This window comes from Bombina bombina, chromosome 3 (genome assembly GCF_027579735.1).
Source record: "Bombina bombina isolate aBomBom1 chromosome 3, aBomBom1.pri, whole genome shotgun sequence".
Classification (NCBI taxonomy): domain Eukaryota; kingdom Metazoa; phylum Chordata; class Amphibia; order Anura; family Bombinatoridae; genus Bombina; species Bombina bombina.
In genome coordinates, this window is record NC_069501.1 from 970893549 (window position 1) to 970899309 (window position 5761).

Consider the following 5761-nt stretch of genomic DNA (forward strand, 5'->3'; position numbering starts at 1 on the left):
TATTGACCACAAACCTTTCTTATTCTACACCATATAGATTAATAAGTTCATCACCATAATGTCGCAGATGCAGGTAGGCAAAACATTCTTTATTTTAAATATTAAATTCTATTTTACATATGTTAAAAGATTTAATGGGACATGATACCCATATGCTATATCACTTAAAAGTGATGCAGCATAACCGTAAAAAGTTGAGAAGGAAATATCACCTGAACATCTCTATGTAAAAAAAATATTTTACCGCAAAAGTTCTTCAGCTCACAAAAGACGGTGCTCTGTGAACTCTTAGCTGCATGTTGCTAAAAAATCTCAGCCAATCAGCTTCATCAGTGCCGAGTTCACACTTTTCTTTATCGTGATCTCACGAGATTTCACTGAAATCTTGCAAGATTTTGTAGTAAACATCCTTAAACTGGAGAGGAAAAAAACATGACTGTGCCAGACTCTCCCTTGCAAGTCCTAGGACTAGTATCCTAGACCCTTTACAATGAGATGTGGCTACTGAGGAAATTTTGAGGTAAAATATCTTCCATTTTTTACATAGAGATGTTCAGGTGATATTTCCTACTCAGATTGTTAAAGCTATGCTTCATCACTTACAAGTGCTTCAACATTTGGATAGCATGTTTTTTTATAGACTGATCGATGGGGAAAGAAAATGTTTTAAACATATTACAACCCTATTTGTTTCAATTTAACAAACCTTTATACATCAAAGCCTTCTGTGAAGTCAAAATTGCCTCTGATAAGTAAAAATTGGGAAACAGCAAAATTTGTCTATACTAATTTACATTCTTTATGCCAAACTTTTATTGTGTCCCTAAAAAACACATTTTGTTTTATACATATTTTGGAAGTTTTTATTTGAATATACAGAAGTACTTTTAAACTTTATGGTGCAACAAAATATTTTTCATACCCCAACAATGTAAAATGTCTTATATCCAGGAACCAATAAAAAAACTGCTATACAGGTAGAAAACCCTTTATCCGAACTGCTTGGGATCGGAAAAGGTTTGGATTTCGGAATAGTTTAGATTTTGGAATATTTGCATCTTTAAAATGGGACAGTTTGGAGAGGTGGTAGAACCAAGTGTATACAACATCTAATGTCATTTAGGCAATGTTTAAATGTTATAATGCAGCTTACACATGCAACTAAATGTAGTTTTATATCATTTTAATACTTTTGTGACTTACAGCCTGGGAAAAAAATGTTTTTTATAATTAAAAAAAAAAAAAAAATTAATTAAAAAGTTTCAATTTTAGAATAAGTTTGGATTTGGGAATATGTACCTGTATTATATTTCTCTTTGTATCGCCGTGTTAACCCTAACTTCCTTTTAGTAAGCACATAATATATTTGGCCTTTCCAAATAAAATGACTAATATTAGAATGAATTAAGTTAATATCCTTTCTTTTTAACTGTAAGTGGCATTAATTGCAACAAATATATGCATTTTGAGAATACTTTAATTTTTTATTTAACGCCATTTTAGATTTAATTATTTTTTTTAAATTATTTTTATTTTTATTGGAGGATAGAAAAATTACAAAAATCAAAAAATGTTATGCACGTATTATTTCCATACATAATATTATAAATACTGTACAATATTTATAATTCAAGTCTTAAAGTGAATGTCATTTTTGATGCTAAAGTGCCTGGTTTTTAAAAGTTCGATTAAAAACAGGGGCACTTGAATTCATCAAAATTTACATTTCACTTGTGTTGTGAAAAAAAACTTACCTTTTAATCTTCACAGCAGCTCCAGCTTCCTCCGGTCGTCGCAATCCATTTCTGATGTCAGAAATGATGTATAGGTCATCCTCCAATCACGGCTTCCCCCCCGGGGGAATCGGTGTCTGATTCAACGCCGTGATTGGAGGAAGCCGGGTTCCTCATTTTAGACCCAGGAAGAGGTTTTGCGATGGGCGGAGGAAGCTGGAGCTGCTGTCAAGAATAAAAGGTAATTTTTTTTTCACTACACGAGTGAAATGTAAATTTTGATGAATTAAAGTGCCCCTGTTTTTAATCGAACTTTTAAAAAATTACATTCACTTTAAGTCGTCAGATGTCTTTTAGGTAAAAGTTCAGCTTAAAGGGACACTAAACGTTTGCAAACACTTCTCTGAATTCGATATATACATCTTTGATATCCATATTTGTAATAGGCTTTGCGTGTCAGATTATTACAGTTCACTGAATATTCACTTTCAAAAAAATTTTGAATTCCAAACCCATCGTTATAACATGTAGTTTGAATACCGAATCATTCACGATAACCTGAGTTATCAATATGACCGATTTTCACCGTACTGCGCATGCACGAGCGATCCAACACGTCATCATATACGTCACCGTACTCTAAACAAGCAGACCGTCTGAATCGATACTGGGAAACAGATGTGACAGCGTTATAGAACAGGTAAGATCGTAACGATGCGCTGCGAGAATTACCCTTGCAATAACGAGCATTAAGTATAACTTATTACTTTAATTTAAGACTATTGATGAATGAAACCCCTATTTAATTTAGATAGTTTATTTATCGCATATAATTTTATGCTCTTCCAAATGAGTGATATAGCTAATATTAATGCAGTTTAAGAAATTAATCAAAACATTCAAAACAATAGCTTACTGATTAAGTTTGTGGGTTGAAACTAAACATGGAAATAACACCCATAAATTATCAGTGGGGATAAGATTTTTTAAGTCCATTAGCCTGCTGATATCGTAAAAAAGACGTATCCTGTTTGACCTGCAATATCGATGTAATTGATAGTATTTTTAAGAGTGCATGCGTTGTGCCAGTAAATGCATTCTGGTTATGTGTATTCAAAGCGGCAATCTTCACATGCGTGAAACACGGGATTCTATTGCACATGCGCCAGGTGACGCAAAAATGCCTTAATGATATTCATGAACACACTTTGTGATTGGAGACACGAATTTGCATTGCAGGCACCGTTAAAGGGGGTTTGGCTTCTATGACGTTTATTGCCAAATAAAATATATGATTTAATTACGCTAATAACGTTCATTGTCAAGTCCAAGTGGGTAAGTTATGATTGTTAAGTTATGTAGATTTGATTTTGGATAATTTAATTATATGAAATAATTCAAACTTTTGGAATCCTTTAAGAAAAAAAGGAACAAAAAACAGACAGGAGAACATCATGCACTAATTACATTCATGTATTCCTAACGATTATTACAATCATTATACCAAGTCTGTTACCAAACCATTGAGATCAACAAACTCTGCTGAATGAGAAATTTCTAAATTTCATTATTCTATCCTCATTTAAAATAAAATAAACATATATTTGTTAAGATGTTAAACAATGAGTTAACACAGGTAAGAGTATAATTCTCTAATGTGATGATCTAAGAGAGGGCGGACAAGAAATTCCAACCGACATTACATTATAGCAACCTAACGAAAAAATGGAAAGTAGAGAAACACTGAAATATCTCTATCATAACCCTCCCCATCCATTTCCAACTATTCCCACTCATTTTGTGTAAGATACATATATGTATATATTTCATGGATAAGAGGAGTAAAAAAAAGTAAAGGAGTATATAGGGAACAGAGGAAGAGGTAATATAATATCTGTATCACAGAGGTAGGACCATTTCTTACACTATAACCAATCTCAGGTCATTAATCTAAAGTCTAGTAAAAGCGGAAGTATGATATCTCTATCATAACCTCCGAAAAGACCTCACAGAGTGAAAATACTAACGAACAACAAAGAAAGAAAAAAACATTTAAATACATTTTAATTTTTTTTAGATTTAATTCTACCCAAAATAGAAATTGGTAACTTTTCCCATATTTTATATGCATGATCAGAAATGGCAAAGGGATATATACTTGTGGACTAATTTTAAAATGGGCTATATAATCAAAAACACGAATTCTTAAACAGATCTGTGTTCTTTGGAAATAAACATTTGATATTTTTCTTATCAGGGTTACTATTCCTTCAGATATCAATTGAATTTAGATAGCCTTAAATAATGTACGGCTAGATTACGAGTTTTTCGTTATGAGTAAAAAAGCAGCGTTAAGGCTCATAATGCTTTTTTACTACCGTTGCTATTACGAGTCTTGTAGGTACAACTGTCCCTATAAAATAAACCCTAAGCTATCTACAATATAACTAATAGTTACAATGTATCTAGCTTAGGTTTTATTTTTATTTTACAACCAAGTTTGTATTTATTTTAACTAGGTAGACTAGTTAGTAAATAGTTATTAACTGTTTACTAACTACCTAGCTAAAATAAATACAAATTTACCTGTAAAATAAAACCTAACCTGTCTTACACTAACACCTAACCTTACACTACAATTAAATAAATTACCTAAATTAAATACAATTACATAATTTAAATACAATTACCTAAATTACAAAGACAGACAAACACTAAATTACACAAAATAAAAAACAAATTACAAGATATTTAAACTAATTAAACCTAATCTAATAGCCCTATCAAAATAAAAAAGCCCCCCCAAAATAAAAAAAACCCTAGCCTAAACTAAACTACCAATAGCCCTTAAAAGGGCCTTTTGCGGGGCATTGCCTCAAAGAAATCAGCTCTTTTACCTGTAAACATTTTTTACAAACAACCCCCCAACAGTAAAACCCACCACCCACACAACCAACTCCCCAAATAAAACCCTAACTAAAAAAAACCTAAGCTCCCCAATGCCCTGAAAAGGGCATTTGGATGGGCATTTCCCTTAAAAGGGCATTTAGCTCTATTGCAGCCCAAAGCCCTAACCTAAAAATAAAACCCACCCAATAAACCCTTAAAACAACCTAACACTAACCCCTGAAGATCCACTTACAGTTTTGAAGAGCCAACATCCATCCTCAACAAAGTCGGGAGAAGTCCTCAGCGAAGCAGCAAGAAGTCCTCAACAAAGCCGGGAGAAGTCTTCATTCAAGCCGGGAGAAGTGGTCCTCCAGACGGACAGAAGTCTGAATCCAGACGGCATCTTTTATCTTCATCCATCCGGTGTGGAGCGAGTCCATCTTCAAGACATCCAACGGGGAGCATCCTCTTCTTCCGACGACTACACAACAAATGAAGGTTCCTTTAAGTGACGTCATCCAAGATGGCGTCTCTTAGATTCCGATTGGCTGATAGAATTCTATCAGCCAATCGGAATTAAGGTTGAAAAAATCCTTTTGGCTGATTGGATCAGCCAATAGGATTGAACTTCAATCCATTGGCTGATTGGAACAGCCAATAGAATGCGAGCTCAATCCTATTGGCTGACTAGATCAGCTAATAGGATTGAAGTTCAATCCTATTGGTTGATCCAATCAGCCAATAGGATTTTTTCAACCTTAATTCCGATTGGCTGATAGAATTCTATCAGCCAATCGGAATCTAAGGGACGCCATCTTGGATGACGTCGCTTAAAGGAACCTTAATTCGTCGGGTAGTCATCGGAAGAAGAGGATGCTCCGCGTCGGATGTCTTGAAGATGGACCCGCTCCGCGCCGAATAGATGAAGATAGAAGATGCCGTCTGGATGAAGACTTCTGCCCGTCTGGAGGACCACTTCTCCCGGCTTGAATGAAGACTTCTCCCGGCTTCGTTGAGGACTTCTTGCCACTTCGCTGAGGACTTCTCCCGGCTTCGTTGAGGATGGATGTCGCCTCTTCAAAACTGTAAGTGGATCTTCAGGGGTTAGTGTTAGGTTTTTATTAAGGGTTTATTGGGTG